Consider the following 15,437-nt stretch of genomic DNA (forward strand, 5'->3'; position numbering starts at 1 on the left):
CCCAAATTCAAACACTGACAAAAACAACAAACTGAATAAATGTTCTGTCATTCAAGTGGAGTAGATATAAACAGAATATAGAATACCATATAAACAGAAATAATGGAGTAGACACGTTTGAAGCACCCCATGTAGGAAATGTTTCAGATTATTAAATCAATCAGTGTTCACAATATACATTTTAATCCACTATAAAGTTGAATATATTCGATGATGTCTAAAAATCACAATATAGTATTTGGGTGAGAACCACAAAGAACGAGGAAACTCAGAACTCTCTGCAAAATTATGTAATGCATGTTACTAAACCATAACTTTTCGCTACTTACCTGTTTGAGGTAATGCCCAACCGTCACGAATCTCAGATTTGTCCTCTTGACAGCATAATTGACAATTCCTTGACCACGCGCGGACTTCGAAAAGTTTTCCCTTCACCAATATTTATTTTCATGGAGAATTAGCTGTATGCGTAGCCTACGCTATTTTTCAAACAATGAAAACAGTTTTTATTTCCAGGCGAAAGGTGAATCATAGACTGCGGTGCACCAGATGGTCTGCTGTACTCCTCAACTGAGCGCACGCATTCACCTCCTCTTCGCATAATTTTTTCATTGCTAAATCTCTTTTTTGTTGAATATTAAAACATACAATCTACTTGCAGTGAAGTCACTCAACATTTACATTACATTCAGTCATCTAACAGACTCCCATCCAGAGCGACCCACAGAAGCATCCAGGGTCAACGCCCTGCTCAAGGGCACGTCGACAGATCTCCCACGTCGACAGATCTCCCACAAGATCAAAAACCTATCGGCCACAGGCCAAAGCTCCAAACCACCAGCCCCCCCACCACATTTTCCGAGAGCTGCCCCTTTTTTGTCACACCTGCTGGTTGGAAGTTGAAGATGGCTGTGTCTGAGATGTTAGAGAGGCAGAGGGACTGTTCCTGACCCCCGCTGATGTGTGGTTGAATTTCTGGTTCTTTACTGCAGCCGATAAATCACCCAGTTGGGTGCTACTGTTGGCAATGAAGGATCAGCTACCTAGGGAGGAGCGGTACTGAAGGAACTGGGAATGTTGGGCAAAGCCATGGGCCCTGATGAAGAGCTCCTGGCTTGTCTGACAGACTGACTTGCTCCATGGCTCTAATGTAGGTTTACCATCGATGCACCCTCTGCTCAAGCCATACTGACTTTTCCAAGCTGCCTCAACTCCATTCGTTTTCTATATTTAATTTGTTGTTCATTGATGGATGATGTAGTTTGTTAACAAGAGGACCACAATGTAAATACGTTTCAATACTTTTTTGTGTTAAATTCAATGGTTTTTACATACATTGTATCCACATGTGTGGTTGAAATGTGTTTTTATTTATTTTTCTAATAAATAATATATATACACATAAATATATCCTAAACACCCCTATCACTAGTGCCTGCATTATTGTTTGCCACTTGGCCTTAAATTGTACCAATTACTTTTCCTTGGCCACTCATGCTATTTCAATATTTCAATAATAAATCATTAGATTTTCCATTGTGTCAATGATGGCAGATTGATTGACTTACAAGTTTTTTGTAAAAGTTTTTTCAAGATGTGTGATGAGAAGAAAATCATCCAGCCCATTGGGTATCTCACTACACCCCCATATGCCATGTCTTGAAATATGCATTGTAATACCACAGACAGAAGGGGTAACCCAGACAGGTCACATGGCTATAAAGCTGAAGCATCCGTTTAGAACGTTTTCTCGTTATCCTGTGAGAGCTTTTGTTCCGAAAATACTACAGTGTTTTAGGTGCCATGCTTATGTTCATGTTGCAGCAGTGTGCAGGTGGTAGATTACTAGATGTGAGAAGTGTGCGGAAGGGCATGAGATTAAGGAATGTGTAGTATCGGTGGAGAAAGTTGTGTGTTTGTAAGCTGTGGGGGTACCCATGAGGCTGGAGATCAGAGGTGTCCGGTGAGGTAAAGGCAGGTTGAGGTTACCAGGGTCAGAGTAGTACAGAAAGTGTCATATGCTGAAACAGTGAAGAGAGTGGTAGAGGAAGATGGGTACAGGGTAAGGGATCCTGAAAGGATTCCTGTGAATAGTCAGAGACCAATAGAGAGGGATGGGAATAATATGTGCTTCGGTTAGGTGGATTTCTTAGCATTCATAGCGATGATTGTCAACAGTACTGCAGAAATGGAACTATAGAGGTTGAGGTTGTGGTGGCAGCTATAGACAATTACTTGGGATTGCACAGTTTTACTGCAGAAGATTTGTTGGGGGTGTTAAGTGGTAGTGTTCTGTCCTTGCAGAACATTGGCCTGGAATAGGATTAGATAGGGCTAAATAGTGGAATGGGGTCCAGTCCCAAAGCAGAAGAAAGTTTTTTCTCACCATCAAATATGGTAGTGAGAGGAAGTCCAGTCCCAGGTAATGGGAGAGGATGGATTTTGTTGAAACTGGGCCAACATTCTGCAAATCTCCTCATCAATGAAACATCTGATCTCAATAAATGTTTCTGTTTCCAAAACTAGAAACTGTTACAAACACAGTGCATTACGTTTTATAGACTTGACGCTTTGCCAAAGTAAAAAGAAAAAAAAATGTTGTTTAGAAGGAGTGCAAGTTTGAATTAAGTTTTTGCACATGCACACTTCACTGAGGAGGCGTTCCCTAATGGAAATATGCAATTCATGCTACAACACGCCAATTGGATCTCAGAAGCTCGTGATTGGCTTTGCCCACCTCCTTGTTGTTCTGCTCACTATGCTTCTCCCACAGTAAATGACACAGGTGAACTGTCTTAGGTTAGCGATAAATATCTTTGGTAATACTTCTGACAGCCAACGTTCTAGCTCCACCCACAACTTCCAGACTTTATAGCATTCCCAGAAAGCATGGATTATTGAGTCATTATTGGTTTTACACTTAAGACATTACTACTAGTGTGCTGTAGAATTTGTGAATTTTGTCTCTTGTATAATACATTCTATACATTAGTTTATACTGGATAAAATGTTCCAACTTTCCCTCCATCTTGTGCCAACATCAGTTATTTTTAAGTCTTGGTTCCAATAGTTTATATATTTGTTCTAAGATATTGTTAGTTGGATATGCTCTCTGCAAGATTTTATATATCTTCCCTATCATATGAACATCCTTTTCTGACTCAAATAAGATTTCAAAGACACTTTTGGCTTTCTGCTAAATATAAGGTGACAACTAAAGAATTTTGATGAAGCCTAAATCACCCTTTTATGGATATGTAATCTGGATCATGTGAGATATAAAGAAAGTGTGCAAATGATATCAACTACTGCCACGGCCGTCGAAAGAAGTGGACCAAAGTGCAGCATGGTGAGCATACATTTTCTTTTCGCCAACAAAACAAGAAACAACCGTGAAGCTTACAGGGCTATAGTGCCACTAACAAAGATAACTACCCACAATCACAGGTGGGGAAAAGGTCTGCCTAAGTATGATTCCCAATCAGAGACAACGATAGACAGCTGTCCCTGATTGAGAACCATACCCGGCCAAAACATAGAAACACAAATCATAGAAATAAAGGACATAGAATGCCCACCCAAATCACACTCTGACCAAACCAAAAAGAGACATAAAACAGGTTCTCTAAGGTCAGGGCGTGACAACTACCCCCAAGCAGATAAGAAAAATAACTTGAACACACAATAATGTCTCTGCTTTGGACTGGGCAATACATGTATCTCCAGGCCAGAAAAATGTTGTGGAGCTTGCATTATGTGGTCAATGGATTATCTGTGTCTAGATACCTGTTTGCACATGAAAACACAGTTAAAGGATATATTTTGTGATAAGTGATTATTGTATGTTGGAATCAAAATAAACCCTCCTCTGCTCCTGTGTAAACCAAATTGAGCAGGTTGAGACAAACCATTGCTTGATTAAATACAGACCCTTAAACTCTGACACCCTGGTTTTGTATGACATCCTTGTCATGTCCATGCACTTACAGTAAGAGAAAACATAATCCTAGACTTACCACCACCAAGGAATTCAATTGACTCTTACTATACCTAGCCTACTCCCTGAGTCAGCAAGAGAATGGATGACACCTAAAAACTGTTCAATTGAATGCCTTTCATGCACTTGAGGAGTATGATGCCAATCTTGACCCATTTAATAGGTCACACTGTACATCATGAAAAATACCATCTAAAAATTGCATCACATATAGAATATACATTAACTTATACTGTATCTTCATATACACAGGAATGAGAATCATTAAAATAATCTGGATTCCTGCCAATAGTAGTACAGGAAGTTCCATTGCTCCTCTGGAGAGTCCATCAAGGTTGCTCTGTTGTCCAAAAGATTTCAAATCAAAATATTGTGATATGTCACTTTTAAAAAATTACTTTTTAATTCTGTCATGGAAATACATGTATTTCCTGTTACCAAGTCATTTACGGATTCTATGCCTTTCGTCTTCAATGTGGACCAATGTATTGGGGAATTCTGAATTGCTCCATAAGGTTTTGTTTTTAGGGTGTTATATTGGTTTTTGAGAATACGTTTCATTTTCTTCCATGTTGTTATAGTGTTCTTAACTATGAAGTTGTTAATGTGCTTAGCTTTATCGTTTATCCACATAAAAAGATCCTGGGGATGAGCATGCGCATCTTCAATATGTACCCATTATTCCTCTTTATTGCATTTAACTATATGTCGCAAGTAAAAGCCTTGGGTGACATGTTGATACCATTCCAAGTCTGGAAGGTTACAACCACCCTCAGACGTAAGAAGATGTAAAACTTTCCTTTTTATTAATTGAATTTTATTTGCCCATATAAAGTCTACACTGTCTCTTGTAAGTAGCCTATGTGGTTAAAGCGGCAACAGCAGATGAAATAATAAGTGTCCCCTGCCACTGCTTCGCTAAAAAGCTGAGGAGAGAAATGTAACCACTATCACATTTATAGACAGAGCTATGGATGCAAGGAGTGAACATCCATGATATCAAAATTATAGTTTTAACCATGTTTTGAAGCTATATTGTGTTTGTTTACATTTACTTTGTTTAGAAACATTGGAGTAAAACAAGCATATAGTTTGTGTTCAGATTGAATACGACAGTTGAACTAAGCTCATGGGGCATTTATAAGTTAAATTCTTTAAGAATCAATGGGTACATATCATTCATATTACAATCCAAAAATGGATGTAGCTACTGCAGATTGCTAGCCTGACAACTCACACTAAAATCTTCCGCTGCTCTGTCGTTCACTACATACATGAGTCTGAGACTGCCATCATTGAAGTTGTTTGTGGTGATGAAGGGCAAGAAGGGTGTTGTACAAAACAAATTAACCAGCGATTGGATCATCTCTAACCAATCAGAGTATCAAAGCCAATGAAACATTTTCAAACCACCACTTTTCCCACGTGTGTTCTGGCTATGGCCCAACCCATCGGTTTCTGGACCAATCAGATGGCCAAGAACGTGTTTGCATTCGGTGATGGGTCGGAGAGGTACTCAGATCAAGGCTCATTGCGTAGAAGAAACTAACATCTCTGGGCGTAGCCTAGAGTTTGGCCGGAGCAAGGAGTCTGGTAGCCAGGCAAGCAGATTGCCGCTTAAATAGTTACTAAATCAAACCAAAGGTCATATCTGATGACAGTTGTCTTATGATAGCCTACAGACAAAATCCTCACACTGTGTTGTATTCAGAGATGAACACGTACACATGAAATGTCATAATTTATTTGATTATTTATCATAATATTAGACAATTAATCTCTAGACAAATGGGTAAAATGTTAGATCTAGGAGCTAGACTTGAAGCAGCTACAATACCATAAAACTCTAACAAGCTCCAGCCATCACACACCATTAGCACAACTATAAAGGCAATTTGGCATGAAAGGTAAGGGAAAGCTTTTGAATCACCTTGACTGTGAATGTCAAAATTTATCAACCCGATGTATTGAATTTATTTTGGGCAACAGACATATACAACAAAATGTACAATGTGGACCCAGAGGATATCACTTGAAAGTGTTAATTAAAACGCTTGTTCTAAAGTGGTCCTCAATGGTAAAAACAATAACACATATAATGATTAAAAGAAAAGACAAATTACAAACAACCATAAATACATTCATTTATATTGACATCCTGAAATGTGGCACTATTCACTGCACTTCTCCCTAACCTTACAAATCGACCATATTAATTTCACATTAAAACAATCTATTAATTTACCATCATACCGATCCTTCAAATAAATACACCTGACCAGCAGTAGGGGGCACAAGGGGCAGTGGAGTGGTTTCCCTTACTTAGACAGCCTTGTCCAAATGAAAAACGATGCCTGCTTTTTAAAGCTACTTTTACTTTTTATGTGCTTGATCTCCAAGGGAAGGCTATTCCATAGACAAATGCCTGTATGGAAAAACGTGCTCCTCGCAGTACTGTTTCCTCTTGGGATTTTACAAGACATAACACCAGCTCTGGTATTGTGACTGTGTTGGTTATAGACCATATCAATGTGGTTTTTCATGTAACCTGGGGCACGATCATTTAAGATGTCAAACATATGATTAAGTTTAACTTGGTTCACTCTGGACTCCAAAGGCAACATGCCCACCTCCCGGAACTCCTGCACCCCTATGTGGGTCCTAGCGGGGACATTCAGCATAAACCTGATAACATTATTTTGCATGACCTGCATTCTCTCTTTCAGCTTTTTTGATAGCCGACTATACCAAGCAGAGCAGGCATGTAAACTAAAAAATCCTACTATTACAGACAACTCAGAGATTCCCATCTTAAAATAAAGATACTTTCCCAAGCACATCACCTTTGACAGTGAAATCCTTGATCCAAAACCCAAGCAACAAATAAAGACACAAATAATAATTAAAATAACTCTTCTGAGCAACACAAGTGGTAGACTTTTCCCCTTGGAGTATGCAGATAAACAAAAGAGTGGAATTAATAGAAGTACGTGTTTAAAGTAGGTGCATATACTGTAAGTAGAGTGCATGGGGCTAACTGCATTACAGTCAGAAAGTGAGATTAATCTTTCTTGGTTTCATCAATTAATGGGCTAACCATTAGGGACTCTTTTGACAATATAAGGCAGGTTTCCATTGACCCACGTTTATTTGACAAAAGCAAGTCGCAAAAAAAAACAAAACATTAGGACGTGTAATAGAAACGGCAACTATAAGAGAACTGTTCTAAACATAGACATTTGTATCTGCTCAACGGGTGGATTCTTATTTTGTCCGGCTTTCTTAATTGCAACAAATGATGATGGAAACTGTTTTTCGAATAAATTATGATTGCTGAATAATTTTGAAGGTACCCGGCCACGTTGTAGTCACGTACCTATAGCTAAAGCTCCACTCCACATTTAATTATAAATCCCTACTGCTTGCTTAATCTATTTTCTCAACTATACACATTATGTTTCTTCTTGGACAGGGATTGTCCTGACTTTCAATGCCTGAATTGCTTCACCTTGTTTTTCTGGTTGTGTGGCTCACCTAGATAAAACGTTCACTATGCAATTATTTTAGATCTACAGGAGTGCACGTTTTACCATGGCACGGACCGTGGCAATACGTTGGCAGGGCACATTATAATTATTAACATATGGCAAATCAATGACAGGTCTATTACAGTTTCAAATAATCATCATCTTATAGCAAATCAAATCAAATCAAATTTATTAGTCACATACACATGGTTAGCAGATGTTAATGCGAGTGTAGCGAAATGCTTGTGCTTCTAGTTCCGACAATGCAGTAATAACAACAAGTAATCTAACCTAACAATTCCGCAACTACTACCTTATACACGCAAGTGTAAAGGGATAAAGAATATGTACATAGAGATATATGAATGAGTGATGGTAAAGAACGGCATAGGCAATAGTGCAGTACATGGTATAGAGTACGGTATATACCTATGAGATGAGTACTGTAGGGTATGTAAACATAAAGTGGCATAGTTTAAAGTGGCTAGTGGTCCATGTATTACATAAGATGGCAAGATGCAGTAGATGATATAGAGTACAGTATATACATATACATAAGAGATGTGTAATGTAGGGTATGTAAACATTATATTAGGTGGCATTGTTTAAAGTGGCTGGTGGTACATTTTTACATAATTTCCATCAATTCCCATTTTTAAAGTGGCTGGAGTTGAGTCAGTATGTTGGCAGCGGCCGCTAAATGTTAGTGGTGGCTATTTAACAGTCTGATGGCCTTGAGATAGAAGCTGTTTTTCAGTCTCTCGGTCCCTGCTTGGATGCACCTGTACTGACCTCGCCTTCTGGATGATAGCGGGGTGAACAGGCAGTGGCTTGGGTGGTTGTTGTCCTTGATGATCTTTATGGCCTTCCTGTGACATCGGGTGGTGTAGGTGTCCTGGAGGGCAGGTAGTTTGCCCCGGGTGATGCGTTCTGCCGACCTCACTACTCTCTGGAGAGCCTTACGGTTGTGTGCGGAGCAGTTGCCGTACCAGGCGGTGATACAGCCCGACAGGATGCTCTCGATTGTGCATCTGTAGAAGTTTGTGAGTGCTTTTGGTGACAAGCCGAATTTCTTCAGCCTCCTGAGGTTGAAGAGGCGCTGCTGCGCCTTCTTCACAACGCTGTCTGTGTGGGTGGACCAATTCAGTTTGTCCGTGATGTGTACACCGAGGAACTTAAAACTTTCCACCTTCTTCACTACGGACCCGTCGATGTGGATAGGGGGGTGCTCCCTCTGCTGTTTCCTGAAGTCCACAATCATCTCCTTTGTTTTGTTGACGTTGAGTGTGAGGTTATTTTCCTGACACCACACTCCGAGGGCCCTCACCTCCTCCCTGTAGGCCGTCTCGTCGTTGTTGGTAATCAAGCCTACCACTGTAGTGTCGTCCGCAAAATTGATGATTGAGTTGGAGGCGTGCATGGCCACGCAGTCGTGGGTGAACAGGGAGTACAGGAGAGGGCTCAGAACGCACCCTTGTGGGGCCCCAGTGTTGAGGATCAGCGGGGTGGAGATGTTGTTACCTACCCTCACCACCTGGGGGCGGCCCGTCAGGAAGTCCAGGACCCAGTTGCACAGGGCGGGGTCGAGACCCAGGGCCTCGAGCTTGATGACGAGTTTGGAGGGTACTATGGTGTTAAATGCTGAGCTGTAGTCGATGAACAGCATTCTCACATAGGTATTCCTCTTGTCCAGATGGGTTAGGGCAGTGTGCAGTGTGGTTGCGATTGCGTCGTCTGTGGACCTATTGGGTCGGTAAGCAAATTGGAGTGGGTCTAGGGTGTCCGGTAGGGTGGAGGTGATATGGTCCTTGACTAGTCTCTCAAAGCACTTCATGATGACGGAAGTGAGTGCTACGGAGCGGTAGTCGTTTAGCTCAGTTACCTTAGCTTTCTTGGGAACAGGAACAATGGTGGCCCTCTTGAAGCATGTGGGAACAGCAGACTGGGATAAGGATTGATTGAATATGTCCGCAAACACACCAGCCAGCTGGTCTGCGCATGCTCTGAGGACGCGGCTGGGAATGCCGTCTGGGCCTGCAGCCTTGCGAGGGTTAACACGTTTAAATGTTTTACTCACCTCGGCTGCAGTGAAGGAGAGCCCGCAGGTTTTGGTAGCGGGCCGTGTCAGTGGCACTGTATTGTCCTCAAAGCGGGCAAAAAAGGTATTTAGCCTGTTTGGGAGCAAGACATCCTGGTCCGCGACGGGGCTGGTTTTCTTTTTGTAATCCGTGATAGACTGTAGACCCTGCCACATACCTCTTGTGTCTGAGCTGTTGAATTGCGATTAAATTTTGTCTCTGTACTGGGACTTAGCCTGTTTGATAGCCTTGCGGAGAGAATAGCTACACTGTGTGTATTCGGTCATGTTTCCGGTCACCTTGCCCTGGTTAAAAGCAGTGGTTCGCGCTTTCAGTTTCATGCGAATGCTGCCGTCAATCCACGGTTTCTGGTTTGGGAATGTTTTAATCGTTGCTGTGGGTACGACATCGTCAATGCACTTCCTAATGAACTCGCTCACCGAATCAGCATATTCTTCAATGTTGTTGTTGGACGCGGTGCGGAACATATCCAAGGTGGCTTAGCAGTTCAGACGTCTTTTTCCGTATTGTCGTGTCGTGTCCTGTATATATATATATTTACACCTTTTCTTCACATATCTTTAATTTATTTTATTATCCAAGAACTCAACTACAAAAGCTTTCCTGCAAAAGCTTTCCTGCAACCCGCTTCACCAATTACAATCAGTATTATTTACCTCAATCTGAAAATCCATCGTGGAAGATAGCCAGGGGCTAATTCAGAAGCTAGCCTGAAAGCTAACCAGAAGCTACTCCGATAGCTAGCCAGAAGCTAATCTGTAGCTGCCCCGAAATTAGCCGGTTTGCTGGCTAGCGTTGGTGTTTCAGCTGCCCACGTTTTGCGGTCATCAGCTATTCCTTTAGCTCGATAATCTACCGGCACTTTTGTGCAACGCGACTCGGACCGGAGCATTCCGGGACTTTTTTCTCTCAGTTTCCCCGGATTCCAACCGCAGGCTCTGGACACTTGCACCTTGATTTCGCAGCTAGCTAGCTGCATACCGTGTGACTATTGGCTTACGTCGACCCCGGAGCAAACTCAAATCATGCTGGAGCTAGCCAGCTGAGGAGCTCCATCACCATCCGGACCCGTTTCTTTTGTTGCTGCTGCAGATACGGAACCCCACCGGGCCTTCACGACTGACTGCCCACGTTATCTGCCCGAGGGATTTATCCAACCGGCACCTCCGTCCCGACGTTACCTGAACGCTCATCTGAGGCCCGCTAATCGTTAGCTGTCTTATCGGCTGCTATCTGAACAAAACCCCACTACACGGAACCTACCGACGGAAACGCACGAGGTATCTACAAAGAGACCTCCATCCTATGCTGCTACCGATAGCCATATACCCGGCCAGCTGTCTGGATCGCCACGACCCCAACCAACCTCTACTCACTGGACCCTTATTGATCACTCGATTAAGCATGCCTCTCCTTAATGTAAATATGCCTTGTCCATTGCTGTTCTGGTTAGTGTTTATTGGCTTATTTCACTGTAGAGGCTCTAGCCCTGCTCACTATATATCCAACCTCTCAGTTCCACCACCCACATATGCGATGACATCACCTGGTTTCAATGATGTTTCTAGAGACAAGATCTCTCTCATCATCACTCAATACCTAGGTTTACCTCCACTGTATTCACATCCTACCATACCTTTGTCTGTACATTATTCCTTTAAACTATTTTATCGCCCCCAGAAACTTCCTTTTACTCTCTGCTCTAGTAGCTCTAGGCGACCAATTCTCATAGCTTTTAGCCGTACCCTTATCGTACTTCTCCTCTGTTCCTCTGGTGATGTAGAGGTGAATCCAGGCCCTGCAGTACCTGGCTCCACTCCTATTCCCCAGGCGCTCTCTTTTGATGACTTCTGTAACCGTAATAGCCTTGGCTTCATGCATGTTAACATTAGAAGCCTCCTCCCTAAGTTTGTTTTGCTCACTGCTTTAGCACACTCTACCAACCCGGATGTTTTAGCCGTGTCTGAATCCTGGCTTAGAAAGACCACCAAAAATTCAGACATTTTTATCCCCAATTACAATATTTTCAGACAAGATAGAACGGCCAAAGGGGGCGGTGTTGCAATCTACTGCAAAGACTGCCTGCAGAGTTCTGTTATACTATCCAGGTCTGTTCCCAAACAATTTGAACTTCTACTTTTAAAAATCCACCTCTCTAAAAACAAGTCTCTCACCGTTGCCGCCTGCTATAGACCACCCTCTGCCCCCAGCTGTGCTCTGGACACTATATGTGAACTGATTGCCCCCCATCTATCTTCAGAGCTCGTGCTGCTAGGCGACCTAAATTTGAACATGCTCAACACCCCAGCCACCCTACAATCTAAGCTTGATGCCCTCAATCTCACACAAATTATCAATGAACCTACCAGGTACCACCCCAATTCCGTAAACACGGGTACCCTCATAGATATCATCCTAACAAACTTGCCCTCCAAATACACCTCTGCTGTTTTCAACCAAGATCTCAGCGATCACTGCCTCATTGCCTGCATCCGTAATGGGTCAGCGGTCAAACGACCTCCACTCATCACTGTCAAACGCTCCCTGAAACACTTCAGCGAGCAGGCCTTCCTAATCGACCTGGCCGGGGTATCCTGAAGGATATTGATCTCATCCCGTCAGTAGAGGATGCCTGGTCATTTTTTAAAAATGCCTTCCTCACCATCTTGAATAAGCATGCCCCATTCAAGAAATTTAGAACCAGGAACAGATATAGCCCTTGGTTCTCTCCTGACCTGACTGCCCTTAACCAACAGAAAAACATCCTATGGCGTTCTGCATTAGCATCGAACAGCCCCCGTGATATGCAACTTTTCAGGGAAGCCAGAAACCAATATACACAGGCAGTTAGAACAGCCAAGGCTAGCTTTTTCAAGCAGAAATTTGCTTCCTGCAACACAAATTCAAAAAAGTTCTGGGACACCGTAAAGTCCATGGAGAATAAGAACACCTCCTCCCAGCTTCCAACCGCTCTGAAGATAAGAAACACTGTCACCACCGACAAATCCACTATAATTGAGAATTTCAATAAGCATTTTTCTACGGCTGGCCATGCTTTCCACCTGGCTACCCCTACCCCGGACAACAGCACTGCCCTCCCCTCTGCTACTCGCCCAAGCCTTCCCCATTTCTCTTTCTCCCAAATACAGTCAGCTGATGTTCATAATGAGCTGCAAAATCTGGACCCTTACAAATCAGCCGGGCTAGATAATCTGGACCCTTTCTTTCTAAAACTATCTGCTGAAATTGTTGCCACCCCTATTACTAGCCTCTTCAACCTCTCTTTCGTGTCGTCTGAGATCCCCAAAGATTGGAAAGCAGCTGCGGTTATCCCCCTCTTCAAAGGGGGGGACACCCTTGACCCTAACTGCTACAGACCTATATCTATCCTACCCTGCCTTTCTAAGGTCTTCGAAAGCCAAGTCAACAAACAGATTACCGACCATTTCGAATCACACCACACCTTCTCCGCTATGCAATCTGGTTTCAGAGCTGGTCATGGGTGCACCTCAGCCACGCTCAAGGTCATAAACGATATCGTAACCGCCATCGATAGGAAACAATACTGTGCAGCCGTATTCATTGACCTGGCCAAGGCTTTTGACTCTGTCAATCACCACATCCTCATTGGCAGACTCGACAGCCTTGGTTTCTCTAACGATTGCCTCGCCTGGTTCACCAACTACTTCTCTGATAGAGTTCAGTGTGTCAAATCGGAGGGTCTGTTGTCCGGGCCTCTGGCAGTCTCTATGGGGGTGCCACAGGGTTCAATTCTTGGACCTACTCTCTTCTCTGTTTACATCAATGATGTCGCTCTTGCTGCTGGTGATTCTCTGATCCACCTCTACGCAGACGACACTATTCTGTATACTTCTGGCCCTTCTTTTGACACTGTGTTAACAAGCCTCCAGGCGAGCTTCAATGCCATACAACTCTCCTTCCGTGGCCTCCAACTGCTCTTAAATACAAGTAAAACCAAATGCATGCTCTTCAACCGATCGCTGCCTGCTCCTGCCCGCCTGTCCAACATCACTACTTTGGACGGCTCTGACTTAGAATATGTGGACAACTACAAATACCTAGGTGTCTGGTTAGACTGTAAACTCTCCTTCCAGACCCACATCAAACATCTCCAATCCAAAGTCAAATCTAGAATTGGCTTCCTATTCCGCAACAAAGCATCCTTTACTCATGCTGCCAAACATACCCTTGTAAAACTGACCATCCTACCAATCCTCCACTTCGGTGATGTCATTTACAAAATAGCCTCCAAAACCCTACTCAATAAATTGGATGCAGTCTATCACAGTGCCATCCGTTTTGTCACCAAAGCCCCATATACTACCCACCACTGCGACCTGTACACTCTCGTTGGCTGGCCCTCGCTTCATACTCGTCGCCAAACCCACTGGTTCCAGGTCATCTACAAGACCCTGCTAGGTAAAGTCCCCCCTTATCTCAGCTCGCTGGTCACCATAGCAGCACCTACCTGTAGCACGCGCTCCAGCAGGTATATCTCTCTAGTCACCCCCAAAACCAATTCTTCCTTTGGACGCCTCTCCTTCCAGTTCTCTGCTGCCAATGACTGGAACGAACTACAAAAATCTCTGAAACTGGAAACACCTATCTCCCTCACTAGCTTTAAGCACCAGCTGTCAGAGCAGCTCATAGATTACTGCACCTGTACATAACCCATCTACAATTTAGCCCAAACAACTACCTCTTTACCTACTGTATTTATTTATTAATTTATTTTGCTCCTTTGCACCCCATTATTTCTGTCTCTACTTTGCACTTTCTTCCAATGCAAACCAACCATTCCAGTGTTTTTTTAGTTTTTATTTTACTTGCTGTGTTGTACTCACTTCGCCTCCATGGCCTTTTTATATTTTTATTTATTTATACATATATCTGTTTGCCTTCACCTCCCTTATCTCACCTCACTTGCTCACATTGTATATAGACTTATTTTTTTTTCACTGTATTATTGACTATATGTCTGTTTTTACTCCATGTGTAACTATGTGTTGTTGTATGTGTCGAACTGCTTTGCTTTATCTTGGCCAGGTCGCAATTGTAAATGAGAACGTGTTCTCAATTTGCCTACCTGGTTAAATAAAGGTTAAATAAATAAAATAAAATAAATATTCCAATCCGCGTGATCGAAGCAGTCTTGAAGCGTGGAATCAGATTGGTCGGACCAGCGTTGAACAGACCTGAGCGTGGGAGCTTGTAGTTTTAATTTCTGTTTGTAGGCTGGAATCAACAAAATGGAGTCGTGGTCAGCTTTTCCGAAAGGAGGGCGGGGGAGGGCCTTATATGCGTCGCGGAAGTTAGTATAACAATGGTCCAGAGTTTTGCCAGCCCTGGTAGGACAATCGATGTGCTGATAGAATTTAGGGAGTTTTGTTTTTAGATTAGCCTTGTTAAAATCCCCAGCTACGATGAATGCAGCCTCAGGGTGTGTGGTTTCCAGTTTACAGAGAGTCAGATAGAGTTCGTTCAGGGCCATCGATGTGTCTGCTTGGGGGGGAATATATACGGCTGTGATTATGACCGAAGAGAATTCCCTTGGTAGATAATGCGGTCGACATTTGATTGTGAGGAGTTCTAGATCAGGTGAACAGAATGACTTGAGTTCCTGAGTGTTGTTATGATGGTCACACCACGTCTCGTTAATCATGAGGCATACCCCCCCGCCCCTCTTCTTACCAGAAAGATGTTTGTTTCTGTCTGCGCGATGCGTGAAGAAACCAGCTGGCTGCACCGACTCCGTTAGCGTCTTTTGAGTTAGCCATGTTTCCGTGAAGCAGA

Source organism: Salvelinus fontinalis, chromosome 18 (genome assembly GCF_029448725.1).
Source record: "Salvelinus fontinalis isolate EN_2023a chromosome 18, ASM2944872v1, whole genome shotgun sequence".
Lineage (NCBI taxonomy): Eukaryota > Metazoa > Chordata > Actinopteri > Salmoniformes > Salmonidae > Salvelinus > Salvelinus fontinalis.